A 15,555-nucleotide genomic window follows, 5' to 3' on the forward strand; every position below is an offset into this window, starting at 1 on the left:
AAAATGTCATCGATACAAAAAGAAATATCAGGTTTGTTTGTCGCAGTTCCTCCAGCTCTCTCCATAGAAAATACGAATGTGTAGAGCTGGTGTCCCCATGATGAACAAACTAGTGTTTCAACAGTACAAAATTAAATGTTCCCTGATAAAAACATTCAAAACCATAAAGTCTGAGGATAATATCAGGAAAACACAAACACAGAGGCTGTAGCAATATCTGGGATTGAGTTAGCCAAAGCACAACCGGATATTTCTGTTTTCATCCAGTCATATCCGGACAAAATGGTGTGGAATTCTTATGCAATGGACTGAGAAAATCAGAGTAAAAATGGTTTTGGAGAAAAGCAAAGTCTTTTCGTTAGGCAAGTGCATAAAATGTCATCGATACAAACAGAAATATCATGTTTGTTTGTCGCACTTCCTCTAGCTTTCTCCCTAGAAAATACGAATGCGTAGAGCTGATGTCTCCATGTGGAACCAATTAGTGTTTCCAAGCACAAAATTAAATGTTGCCTGATAAAAAACATTCAAAACCATAAAGTGAGGATAATATCAGGAAAACACAAACACAGAGGCTGTAGCAATATCTGGGATTGAGTTAGCCAAAACACAACCGGATATTTCTCCTTTCTTCCAGTCATATCCGGACAAAGTGGTGTGGAATTTGTAGGCAATGGACCGAGAAAATCCCAGTAAAAATGGTTTTGGAGTAAAGCAAATTCTTTTCGTTAGGCAAGTGCATAAAATGTCATCGATACAAAAAGAAATATCAGGTTTGTTTGTCGCAGTTCCTCCAGCTCTCTCCCTAGAAAATACGAATGTGTAGAGCTGGTGTCCCCATGATGAACAAACTAGTGTTTCAACGGTACAAAATTAAATGTTCCCTGATAAAAACATTCAAAACCATAAAGTCTGAGGATAATATCAGGAAAACACAAACACATAGGCTGTAGCAATATCTGGGATTGAGTTAGCCAAAGCACAACCGGATATTTCTGGTTTCATCCAGTCATATCCGGACAAAATGGTGTGGAATTCTTATGCAATGGACTGAGAAAATCAGAGTCAAAATGGTTTTGGAGAAAAGAAAAGTCTTTTCGTTAGGCAAGTGCATAAAATGTCATCGATACAAACAGAAATATCATGTTTGTTTGCCGCAGTTCCTCTAGCTTCCTCCCTAGAAATTACGAATGTGTAGCACTGGAGTCTCCATGTAGAACCAATTTGTGTTTCCCAGCACAACATTAAATGTTCCCTGATAAAAAACATTCAAAACAATAAATTCCATTGATAATATCCAGAAAACACACACACAGAGGCATTCACAATATTTCGGATTGAGTTAGCCAAAACTCAACCGGATATTTCTGGTTTCATCCAGCCATAACCGGAAAAACTGGTGTGGAATTCGTAGGCAATGGACCGAGAAAATCCCAGTAAAAATGGTTTTGGAGAAAAGCAAAGTCTTTTCGTTAGGCAAGTGCATAAAATGTCATCTATACACACAGAAATATCATGTTTGTTTGTCGCAGTTCCTCTAGCTTTCTCCCTAGAAAATACGAATGCGTAGAGCTGATGTCTCCATGTGGAACCAATTAGTGTTTCCAAGCACAAAATTAAATGTTCCCTGATAAAAAACATTCAAAACCATAAAGTGAGGATAATATCAGGAAAACACAAACACAGAGGCTGTAGCAATATCTGGGATTGAGTTAGCCAAAGCACAACCGGATATTTCTGGTTTCATCCAGTCATATCCGGACAAAATGGTGTGGAATTCTTATGCAATGGACTGAGAAAATCAGAGTAAAAATGGTTTTGGAGAAAAGCAAAGTCTTTTCGTTAGGCAAGTGCATAAAATGTCATCGATACAAACAGAAATATCATGTTTGTTTGCCGCAGTTCCTCTAGCTTCCTCCCTAGAAATTACGAATGTGTAGCACTGGAGTCTCCATGTAGAACCAATTTGTGTTTCCCAGCACAACATTAAATGTTCCCTGATAAAAAACATTCAAAACAATAAATTCCATTGATAATATCCAGAAAACACACACACAGAGGCATTCACAATATTTCGGATTGAGTTAGCCAAAACTCAACCGGATATTTCTGGTTTCATCCAGCCATAACCGGAAAAACTGGTGTGGAATTCGTAGGCAATGGACCGAGAAAATCCCAGTAAAAATGGTTTTGGAGAAAAGCAAAGTCTTTTCGTTAGGCAAGTGCATAAAATGTCATCTATACAAACAGAAATATCATGTTTGTTTGTCGCAGTTCCTCTAGCTTTCTCCCTAGAAAATAGGAATGCATAGAGCTGATGTCTCCATGTGGAACCAATTAGTGTTTCCAAGCACAAAATTAAATGTTCCCTGATAAAAAACATTCAAAACCATAAAGTGAGGATAATATCAGGAAAACACAAACACAGAGGCTGTAGCAATATCTGGGATTGAGTTAGCCAAAACACAACCGGATATTTCTCCTTTCATCCAGTCATATCCGGACAAAGTGGTGAGGAATTCGTAGGCAATGGACCGAGAAAATCCCAGTAAAAATGGTTTTGGAGAAAAGCAAATTCTTTTCATTAGGCAAGTGCATAAAATGTCATCGATACAAAAATAAATATCAGGTTTCTTTGTCGCAGTTCCTCCAGCTCTCTCCCTAGAAAATAAGAATGTGTAGAGCTGGTGTCCCCATGATGAACAAACTAGTGTTTCAACGGTACAAAATTAAATGTTCCCTGATAAAAACATTCAAAACCATAAAGTCTGAGGATAATATCAGGAGAACACAAATACAGAGGCTTTCACAATATTTCGGATTGAGTTAGCCAAAGCACAACCGGATATTTCTGGTTTCATCCAGTCATATCCGGACAAAATGGTGTGGAATTCTTATGCAATGGACTGAGAAAATCAGAGTAAAAATGGTTTTGGAGAAAATCAAAGTCTTTTCGTTAGGCAAGTGCATAAAATGTCATCGATACAAACAGAAATATCATGTTTGTTTGCCGCAGTTCCTCTAGCTTCCTCCCTAGAATTTACGAATGTGTAGCACTGGAGTCTCCATGTAGAACCAATTGGTGTTTCCCAGCACAACATTAAATGTTCCCTGATAAAAAACATTCAAAACAATAAATTCCATTGATAATATCCAGAAAACACACACACAGAGGCATTCCCAATATTTCGGATTGAGTTAGCCAAAACTCAACCGCATATTTCTGGTTTCATCCAGCCATATCCGGAAAAACTGGTGTGGAATTCGTAGGCAATGGACCAAGAAAATCACAGTAAAATAGTTTTGGAGAAAAGCAAAGTCTTTTCGTTAGGCAAGTGCATAAAATGTCATCTATACAAACAGAAATATCATGTTTGTTTGTCGCAGTTCCTCTAGCTTTCTCCCTAGAAAATACGAATGCGTAGAGCTGATGTCTCCATGTGGAACCAATTAGTGTTTCCAAGCACAAAATTAAATGTTCCCTGATAAAAAACATTCAGAACCATAAAGTCTGAGGATAATATCAGGAAAACACAAACACAGAGGCTGTAGCAATAACTGGGATTGAGTTAGCCAAAACACAACCGGGTATTTCTCCTTTCATCCAGTCATATCCGGACAAAGTGGTGTGGAATTCGTAGGCAATGGACCGAGAAAATCCCAGTAAAAATGGTTTTGGAGAAAAGCAAAGTCTTTTCGTTAGGCAAGTGCATAAAATGTCATCGATACAAAAAGAAATATCAGGTGTGTTTGTCGCAGTTCCTCCAGCTCTCTCCCTAGAAAATACGAATGTGTATAGCTGGTGTCCCCATGATGAACAAACTAGTGTTTCAATGGTACAAAATTAAATGTTCCCTGATAAAAACATTCAAAACCATAAAGTCTGAGGATAATATCAGGAAAACACAAACACAGAGGCTGTAGCAATATCTGGGATTGAGTTAGCCAAAGCACAACCGGATATTTCTGGTTTCATCCAGTCATATCCGGACAAAATGGTGTGGAATTCTTATGCAATGGACTGAGAAAATCCCAGTAAAAATGGTTTTGGAGAAAAGCAAAGTCTTTTCGTTAGGCAAGTGCATAAAATGTCATCGATACAAACAGAAATATCATGTTTGTTTGTCGCAGTTCCTCTAGCTTTCTCCCTAGAAAATACGAATGCGTAGAGCTGATGTCTCCATGTGGAACCAATTAGTGTTAACAAGCACAAAATTAAATGTTCCCTGATAAAAAACATTCAAAACCATAAAGTGAGGATAATATCAGGAAAACACAAACACAGAGGCTGTAGCAATATCTGGGATTGAGTTAGCCAAAACACAACCGGATATTTCTCCTTTCATCCAGTCATATCCGGACAAAGTGGTGTGGAATTCGTAGGCAATGGACCGAAAAAATCAGAGTAAAAATGGTTTTGGAGAAAAGCAAAGTCTTTTCGTTAGGCAAGTGCATAAAATGTCATCGATACAAAAAGAGATATCAGGTGTGTTTGTCGCAGTTCCTCCAGCTCTCTCCCTAGAAAATACGAATGTGTAGAGCTGGTGTCCCCATGATGAACAAACTAGTGTTTCAACGGTACAAAATTAAATGTTCCCTGATAAAAACATTCAAAACATAAAGTCCATTGATAATTTCCAGAAAACACACACACAGAGGCTTTCACAATATTTCGGATTGAGTTAGCCAAAGCACAACCGGATATTTCTGGTTTCATCCAGTCATATCCGGACAAAATGGTGTGGAATTCTTATGCAATGGACTGTGAAAATCAGAGTAAAAATGGTTTTGGAGAAAAGCAAAGTCTTTTCGTTAGGCAAGTGCATAAAATGTCATCGATACAAACAGAAATATCATGTTTGGTTGCCGCTGTTCCTCTAGCTTCCTCCCTAGAAATTACGAATGTGTAGCACTGGAGTCTCCATGTAGAACCAATTTGTGTTTCCCAGCACAACATTAAATGTTCCCTGATAAAAAACATTCAAAACAATAAATTCCATTGATAATATCCAGAAAACACACACACAGAGGCATTCACAATATTTCGGATGGAGTTAGCCAAAACTCAACCGGATATTTCTGGTTTCATCCAGCCATATCCGGAAAAACTGGTGTGGAATTCGTAGGCAATGGACCGAGAAAATCCCAGTAAAAATGGTTTTGGAGAAAAGCAAAGTCTTTTCGTTAGGCAAGTGCATAAAATGTCATCTGTACAAACAGAAATATCATGTTTGTTTGTCGCAGTTCCTCTAGCTTTCTCCCTAGAAAATACGAATGCGTAGAGCTGATGTCTCCATGTGGAACCAATTAGTGTTTCCAAGCACAAAATTAAATGTTCCCTGATAAAAAACATTCAAAACCATAAAGTGAGGATAATATCAGGAAAACACAAACACAGAGGCTGTAGCAAAATCTGGGATTGAGTTAGCCAAAACACAACCGGATATTTCTCCTTTCATCCAGTCATATCCGGACAAAGTGGTGTGGAATTCATAGGCAATGGACCGAGAAAATCCCAGTAAAAATGGTTTTGGAGAAAAGCAAAGTCTTTTCGTTAGGCAAGTGCATAAAATGTCATCGATACAAAAAGAAATATCAGGTTTGTTTGTCGCAGTTCCTCCAGCTCTCTCCCTAGAAAATACGAATGTGTAGAGCTGGTGTCCCCATGATGAACAAACTAGTGTTTCAACGGTACAAAATTAAATGTTCCCTGATAAAAACATTCAAAACCATAAAGTCCATCGATAATATCCGGAAAACACACACACAGAGGCTGTAGCAATATCTGGGATTGAGTTAGCCAAAGCACAACCGGATATTTCTGGTTTCATCCAGTCATATCCGGACAAAATGGTGTGGAATTCTTATGCAATAGACTGAGAAAATCAGAGTAAAAATGGTTTTGGAGAGAAGCAAAGTCTTTTCGTTAGGCAAGTGCATAAAATGTCATCGATACAAACAGAAATATCATGTTTGTTTGCCGCAGTTCCTCTAGCTTCCTCCCTAGAAATTACGAATGTGTAGCACTGGAGTCTCCATGTAGAACCAATTTGTGTTTCCAAGCACAACATTAAATGTTCCCTGATAAAAAACATTCAAAACAATAAATTCCATTGATAATATCCAGAAAACACAGACACAGGGGCATTCACAATATTTCGGATTGAGTTAGCCAAAACTCAACCGGATATTTCTGGTTTCATCCAGCCATATCCGGAAAAGCTGGTGTGGAATTCGTAGGCAATAGACCGAGAAATTCCCAGTAAAAATGGTTTTGGAGAAAAGCAAAGTCTTTTCGTTAGGCAAGTGCATAAAATGTCATCTATACACACAGAAATATCATGTTTGTCGCAGTTCCTCTAGCTTTCTCCCTAGAAAATACGAATGCGTAGAGCTGATGTCTCCATGTGTAACCAATTAGTGTTTCCAAGCACAAAATTAAATTTTCCCTGATAAAAAATATTCAAAACCATAAAGTCTGAGGATAATATCAGGAAAACACAAACACAGAGGCTGTAGCAATATCTGGGATTGAGTTAGCCAAAACACAACCGCATATTTCTCCTTTCATCCAGTCATATCCGGACAAAGTGGTGTGGACTTCGTAGGCAATGGACCGAGAAAATCCCAGTAAAAATGGTTTTGGAGAAAAGCAAAGTCTTTTCGTTAGGCAAGTGCATAAAATGTCATCGATACAAAAAGAAATATCAGGTGTGTTTGTCGCAGTTCCTCCAGCTCTCTCCCTAGAAAATACGAATGTGTAGAGCTGGTGTCCCCATGATGAACAAACTAGTGTTTCAACGGTACAAAATTAAATGTTCCCTGATAAAAACATTCAAAACCATAAAGTCTGAGGATAATATGAGGAAAACACAAACACAGAGGCTGTAGCAATATCTGGGATTGAGTTAGCCAAAGCACAACCGGATATTTCTGGTTTCATCCAGTCATATCTGGACAAAATGGTGTGGAATTCTTATGCAATGGACTAAAAAATGAGAGTAAAAATGGTTTTGGAGAAAAGCAAAGTCTTTTCGTTAGGCAAGTGCATAAAATGTCATCGATACAAACAAAAATATCATGTTTGTTTGCCGCAGTTCCTCTAGCTTCCTCCCTAGAAATTACGAATGTGTAGCACTGGAGTCTCCATGTAGAACCAATTTGTGTTTCCCAGCACAACATTAAATGTTCCCTGATAAAAAACATTCAAAACAATAAATTCCATTGATAATATCCAGAAAACACACACACAGAGGCATTCACAATATTTCGGATTGAGTTAGCCAAAACTCAACCGGATATTTCTGGTTTCATCCAGCCATATCCGGAAAAACTGGTGTGGAATTCGTAGGCAATGGACCGAGAAAATCCCAGTAAAAATGGTTTTGGAGAAAAGCAAAGTCTTTTCGTTAGGCAAGTGCATAAAATGTCATCGATACAAAAAGAAATATCATGTTTGTTTGCCGCAGTTCCTCTAGATTTCTCCCTAGAAAATACAAATGCGTAGAGCTGATGTCTCCATGTGGAACCAATTAGTGTTTCCAAGCACAAAATTAAATGTTCCCTGATAAAAAACATTCAAAACCATAAAGTGAGGATAATATCAGGAAAACACAAACACAGAGGCTGTAGCAATATCTGGGATTGAGTTAGCCAAAGCACAACCGGATATTTCTCCTTTCATCCAGTCATATCCGGACAAAGTGGTGTGGACTTCGTAGGCAATGGACCGAGAAAATCCCAGTAAAAATGGTTTTGGAGAAAAGCAAAGTCTTTTCGTTAGGCAAGTGCATAAAATGTCATCGATACAAAAAGAAATATCAGGTTTGTTTGTCGCAGTTCCTCCAGCTCTCTCCCTAGAAAATACGAATGTGTAGAGCTGGTGTCCCCATGATGAACAAACTAGTGTTTCAACGGTACAAAATTAAATGTTCCCTGATAAAAACATTCAAAACCATAAAGTCTTAGGATAATATCAGGAAAACACAAACACAGAGGCTGTAGCAATATCTGGGATTGAGTTAGCCAAAGCACAACCGGATATTTCTGGTTTCATCCAGTCATATCCGGACAAAATGGTGTGGAATTCTTATGCAATGGACTAAAAAATCAGAGTAAAAATGGTTTTGGAGAAAAGCAAAGTCTTTTCGTTAGGAAGTGCATAAAATGTCATCGATACAAACAGAAATATCATGTTTGTTTGCCGCAGTTCCTATAGGTTCCTCCCTAGAAATTACGAATGTGTAGCACTGGAGTCTCCATGTAGAACCAATTTGTGTTTCCAAGCACAACATTAAATGTTCCCTGATAAAAAACATTTAAAACAATAAATTCCATTGATAATATCCAGAAAACACACACACAGAGGCATTCACAATATTTCGGATTGAGTTAGCCAAAACTCAACTGGATATTTCTGGTTTCATCCAGCCATATCTGGAAAAACTGGTGTGGAATTCGTAGGCAATGGACCGAGAAAATCCCAGTAAAAATGGTTTTGGAGAAAAGCAAAGTCTTTTTGTTAGGCAAGTGCATAAAATGTCATCTATACAAACAGAAATACCATGTTTGTTTGTCGCAGTTCCTCAAGCTTTCTCCCTCGAAAATACGAATGTGTAGAGCTGATGTCTCCATGTGGAACCAATTAGTGTTTCCAAGCACAAAATTAAATGTTCCCTGATAAAAAACATTCCAAACCACAAAGTGAGTATAATATCAGGAAAACACAAACACAGAGGCTGTAGCAATATCTGGGATTGAGTTAGCCAAAACACAACCGGATATTTCTACTTTCATCCAGTCATATCCGGACAAAGTGGTGTGGAATTCGTAGGCAATGGACCGAGAAAATCAGAGTAAAAATGGTTTTGGAGAAAAGCAAAGTCTTTTCGTTAGGCAAGTGCATAAAATGTCATCGATACAAAAAGAGATATCAGGTGTGTTTGTCGCAGTTCCTCCAGCTCTCTCCCTAGAAAATACGAATGTGTAGAGCTGGTGTCCCCATGATGAACAAACTAGTGTTTCAACGGTACAAAATTAAATGTTCCCTGATAAAAACATTCAAAACCATAAAGTCTGAGGATAATATGAGGAAAACACAAACACAGAGGCTGTAGCAATATCTGGGATTGAGGTAGCCAAAGCACAACCGGATATTTCTGGTTTCATCCAGTCATATCCGGACAAAATGGTGTGGAATTCTTATGCAATGGACTAAAAAATGAGAGTAAAAATGGTTTTGGAGAAAAGCAAAGTCTTTTCGTTAGGCAAGTGCATAAAATGTCATCGATACAAACAGAAATATCATGTTTGTTTGCCGCAGTTCCTCTAGCTTCCTCCCTAGAAATTACGAATGTGTAGCACTGGAGTCTCCATGTAGAACCAATTTGTGTTTCCCAGCACAACATTAAATGTTCCCTGATAAAAAACATTCAAAACAATAAATTCCATTGATAATATCCAGAAAACACACACACAGAGGCATTCACAATATTTCGGATTGAGTTAGCCAAAACTCAACCGGATATTTCTGGTTTCATCCAGCCATATCCGGAAAAACTGGTGTGGAATTCGTAGGCAATGGACCGAGAAAATCCCAGTAAAAATGGTTTTGGAGAAAAGCAAAGTCTTTTCGTTAGGCAAGTGCATAAAATGTCATCGATACAAAAAGAAATATCATGTTTGTTTGCCGCAGTTCCTCTAGATTTCTCCCTAGAAAATACAAATGCGTAGAGCTGATGTCTCCATGTGGAACCAATTAGTGTTTCCAAGCACAAAATTAAATGTTCCCTGATAAAAAACATTCAAAACCATAAAGTGAGGATAATATCAGGAAAACACAAACACAGAGGCTGTAGCAATATCTGGGATTGAGTCAGCCAAAGCACAACCGGATATTTCTCCTTTCATCCAGTCATATCCGGACAAAGTGGTGTGGAATTCGTAGGCAATGGACCGAGAAAATCCCAGTAAAAATGGTTTTGGAGAAAAGCAAAGTCTTTTCGTTAGGCAAGTGCATAAAATGTCATCGATACAAAAATAAATATCAGGTTTGTTTGTCGCAGTTCCTCCAGCTCTCTCCCTAGAAAATACGAATGTGTAGAGCTGGTGTCCCCATGATGAACAAACTAGTGTTTCAACGGTACAAAATTAAATGTTCCCTGATAAAAACATTCAAAACCATAAAGTCTGAGGATAATATCAGGAAAACACATACACAGAGGCTGCAGCAATATCTGGGATTGAGTTAGCCAAAGCACAACCGGATATTTCTGGTTTCATCCAGTCATATCCGGACAAAATGGTGTGGAATTCTTATGCAATAGACTGAGAAAATCAGAGTAAAAATTGTTTTGGAGAAAATCAAAGTCTTTTCGTTAGGCAAGTGCATAAGATGTCATCGATACAAACAGAAATATCATGTTTGTTTGCCGCAGTTCCTCTAGCTTCCTCCCTAGAAATTACGAATGTGTAGCACTGGAGTCTCCATGTAGAACCAATTTGTGTTTCCAAGCACAACATTAAATGTTCCCTGATAAAAAACATTCAAAACAATAAATTCCATTGATAATATCCAGAAAACACAGATACAGGGGCATTCACAATATTTCGGATTGAGTTAGCCAAAACTCAACCGGATATTTCTGGTTTCATCCAGCCATATCCGGAAAAGCTGGTGTGGAATTCGTAGGCAATGGACCGAGAAAATCCCAGGAAAAATGGTTTTGGAGAAAAGCAAAGTCTTTTCGTTAGGCAAGTGCATAAAATGTCATCTATACACACAGAAATATCATGTTTGTCGCAGTTCCTCTAGCTTTCTCCCTCGAAAATACGAATGCGTAGAGCTGATGTCTCCATGTGTAACCAATTAGTGTTTCCAAGCACAAAATTAAATGTTCCCTGATAAAAAATATTCAAAACCATAAAGTCTGAGGATAATATCAGGAAAACACAAACACAGAGGCTGTAGCAATATCTGGGATTGAGTTAGCCAAAACACAACCGCATATTTCTCCTTTCATCCAGTCATATCCGGACAAAGTGGTGTGGACTTCGTAGGCAATGGACCGAGAAAATCCCAGTAAAAATGGTTTTGGAGAAAAGCAAAGTCTTTTCGTTAGGCAAGTGCATAAAATGTCATTGATACAAAAAGAAATATCAGGTTTGTTTGTCGCAGTTCCTCCAGCTCTCTCCCTAGAAAATACGAATGTGTAGAGCTGGTGTCCCCATGATGAACAAACTAGTGTTTCAACGGTACAAAATTAAATGTTCCCTGATAAAAACATTCAAAACCATAAAGTCTTAGGATAATATCAGGAAAACACAAACACAGAGGCTGTAGCAATATCTGGGATTGAGTTAGCCAAAGCACAACCGGATATTTCTGGTTTCATCCAGTCATATCCGGACAAAATGGTGTGGAATTCTTATGCAATGGACTAAAAAATCAGAGTAAAAATGGTTTTGGAGAAAAGCAAAGTCTTTTCGTTAGGAAGTGCATAAAATGTCATCGATACAAACAGAAATATCATGTTTGTTTGCCGCAGTTCCTATAGGTTCCTCCCTAGAAATTACGAATGTGTAGCACTGGAGTCTCCATGTAGAACCAATTTGTGTTTCCAAGCACAACATTAAATGTTCCCTGATAAAAAACATTTAAAACAATAAATTCCATTGATAATATCCAGAAAACACACACACAGAGGCATTCACAATATTTCGGATTGAGTTAGCCAAAACTCAACTGGATATTTCTGGTTTCATCCAGCCATATCTGGAAAAACTGGTGTGGAATTCGTAGGCAATGGACCGAGAAAATCCCAGTAAAAATGGTTTTGGAGAAAAGCAAAGTCTTTTTGTTAGGCAAGTGCATAAAATGTCATCTATACAAACAGAAATACCATGTTTGTTTGTCGCAGTTCCTCAAGCTTTCTCCCTCGAAAATACGAATGCGTAGAGCTGATGTCTCCATGTGGAACCAATTAGTGTTTCCAAGCACAAAATTAAATGTTCCCTGATAAAAAACATTCCAAACCACAAAGTGAGTATAATATCAGGAAAACACAAACACAGAGGCTGTAGCAATATCTGGGATTGAGTTAGCCAAAACACAACGGGATATTTCTACTTTCATCCAGTCATATCCGGACAAAGTGGTGTGGAATTCGTAGGCAATGGACCGAGAAAATCAGAGTAAAAATGGTTTTGGAGAAAAGCAAAGTCTTTTCGTTAGGCAAGTGCATAAAATGTCATCGATACAAAAAGAGATATCAGGTGTGTTTGTCGCAGTTCCTCCAGCTCTCTCCCTAGAAAATACGAATGTGTAGAGCTGGTGTCCCCATGATGAACAAACTAGTGTTTCAACGGTACAAAATTAAATGTTCCCTGATAAAAACATTCAAAACAATCAAGTCCATCGATAATATCCAGAAAACACACACACAGAGGCTTTCACAATATTTCGGATTGAGTTAGCCAAAGCACAACCGGATATTTCTGGTTTCATCCAGTCATATCCGGACAAAATGGTGTGGAATTCTTATGCAATGGACTGAGAAAATCAGAGTAAAAATGGCTTTGTAGAAAAGCAAATTCTTTTCGTTAGGCAAGTGCATAAAATGTCATCGATACAAACAGAAATATCATGTTTGTTTGCCGCAGTTCCTCTAGCTTCCTCCCTAGAAATTACGAATGTGTAGCACTGGAGTCTCCATGTAGAACCAGTTTGTGTTTCCCAGCACAACATTAAATGTTCCCTGATAAAAAACATTCAAAACAATAAATTCCATTGATAATATCCAGAAAAAACACACACAGAGGCATTCACCATATTTCGGATTGAGTTCGCCAAAACTCAACCGGATATTTCTGGTTTCATCCAGTCATATCCGGACAAAGTGGTGTGGAATTCGTAGGCAATGGACCGAGAAAATCCCAGTAAAAATGGTTTTGTAGAAAAGCAAATTCTTTTCGTTAGGCAAGTGCATAAAATGTCATCGATACAAACAGAAATATCTTGTTTGTTTGCCGCAGTTCCTCTAGCTTCCTCCCTAGAAATTACGAATGTGTAGCACTGGAGTCTCCATGTAGAACCAATTTGTGTTTCCCAGCACAACATTAAATGTTCCCTGATAAAAAACATTCAAAACAATAAATTCCATTGATAATATCCAGAAAAAACACACACAGAGGCATTCACCATATTTCGGATTGAGTTCGCCAAAACTCAACCGGATATTTCTGGTTTCATCCAGCCATATCCGGACAAAGTGGTGTGGAATTCGTAGGCAATGGGCCGAGAAAATCCCAGTAAAAATGGTTTTGTAGAAAAGCAAATTCTTTTCGTTAGGCAAGTGCATAAAATGTCATCGATACAAAAAGAAATATCAGGTTTGTTTGTCGCAGTTCCTCCAGCTCTCTCCCTAGAAAATACGAATGTGTAGAGCTGGTGTCTCCATGATGAACAAACTAGTGTTTCAACGGTACAAAATTAAATGTTCCCTGATAAAAACATTCAAAACCATAAAGTCTGAGGATAATATCAGGAAAACACAAACACAGAGGCTGTAGAAATATCTGGGATTGAGTTAGCCAAAAGCCAACCGGATATTTCCTCTTTCATCCAGTCATATCCGGACAAAGTGGTGTGGAATTCGTAGGCAATGGGCCGAGAAAATCCCAGTAAAAATGGTTTTGTAGAAAAGCAAATTCTTTTCGTTAGGCAAGTGCATAAAATGTCATCGATAGAAAAAGAAATATCAGGTTTGTTTGTCGCAGTTCCTCCAGCTCTCTCCCTAGAAAATACGAATGTGTAGAGCTGGTGTCCCCATGATGAACAAACTAGTGTTTCAACGGTACAAAATTAAATGTTCCCTGATAAAAACATTCAAAACAATAAAGTCCATCGATAATATCCAGAAAACACACACACAGAGGCTTTCACAATATTTCGGATTGAGTTAGCCAAAACTCAACCGGATATTTCTGGTTTCATCCAGTCATATCCGGACAAAATGGTGTGGAATTCTTATGCAATGGACTGAGAAAATCAGAGTAAACATGGCTTTGGAGAAAAGCAAAGTCTTTTCGTTAGGCAAGTGCATAAAATGTCATCGATACAAACAGAAATATCATGTTTGTTTGCCGCAGTTCCTCTAGCTTCCTCCCTAGAAATTACGAATGTGTAGCACTGGAGTCTCCATGTAGAACCAATTTGTGTTTCCCAGCACAACATTAAATGTTCCCTGATAAAAAACATTCAAAACAATAAATTCCATTGATAATATCCAGAAAACACACACACAGAGGCATTCACAATATTTCGGATTGAGTTAGCCAAAACTCAACCGGATATTTCTGGTTTCATCCAGCCATATCCGGAAAAACTGGTGTGGAATTCGTAGGCAATGGACCGAGAAAATCCCAGTAAAAATGGTTTTGGAGAAAAGCAAAGTCTTTTCGTTAGGCAAGTGCATAAAATGTCATCGATACAAAAAGAAATATCATGTTTGTTTGCCGCAGTTCCTCTAGATTTCTCCCTAGAAAATACAAATGCGTAGAGCTGATGTCTCCATGTGGAACCAATTAGTGTTTCCAAGCACAAAATTAAATGTTCCCTGATAAAAAACATTCAAAACCATAAAGTCTGAGGATAATATCAGGAAAACACAAACACAGAGGCTGTAGCAATATCTGGGATTGACATAGCCAAAGCACAACCGGATATTTCTCCTTTCATCCAGTCATATCCGGACAAAGTGGTGTGGAATTCGTAGGCAATGGACCGAGAAAATCCCAGTAAAAATGGTTTTGGAGAAAAGCAAAGTCTTTTCGTTAGGCAAGTGCATAAAATGTCATCGATACAAAAATAAATATCAGGTTTGTTTGTCGCAGTTCCTCCAGCTCTCTCCCTAGAAAATACGAATGTGTAGAGCTGGTGTCCCCATGATGAACAAACTAGTGTTTCAACGGTACAAAATTAAATGTTCCCTGATAAAAACATTCAAAACCATAAAGTCTGAGGATAATATCAGGAAAACACATACACAGAGGCTGCAGCAATATCTGGGATTGAGTTAGCCAAAGCACAACCGGATATTTCTGGTTTCATCCAGTAATATCCGGACAAAATGGTGTGGAATTCTTATGCAATAGACTGAGAAAATCAGAGTAAAAATTGTTTTGGAGAGAAGCAAAGTCTTTTCGTTAGGCAAGTGCATAAAATGTCATCGATACAAACAGAAATATCATGTTTGTTTGCCGCAGTTCCTCTAGCTTCCTCCCTAGAAATTACGAATGTGTAGCACTGGAGTCTCCATGTAGAACCAATTTGTGTTTCCAAGCACAACATTAAATGTTCCCTGATAAAAAACATTCAAAACAATAAATTCCATTGATAATATCCAGAAAACACAGATACAGGGGCATTCACAATATTTCGGATTGAGTTAGCCAAAACTCAACCGGATATTTCTGGTTTCATCCAGCCATATCCGGAAAAGCTGGTGTGGAATTCGTAGGCAATGGACCGAGAAAATCCCAGGAAAAATGGTTTTG

This window comes from Lepus europaeus, chromosome 6, assembly GCF_033115175.1.
Source record: "Lepus europaeus isolate LE1 chromosome 6, mLepTim1.pri, whole genome shotgun sequence".
Classification (NCBI taxonomy): Eukaryota; Metazoa; Chordata; class Mammalia; order Lagomorpha; family Leporidae; genus Lepus; species Lepus europaeus.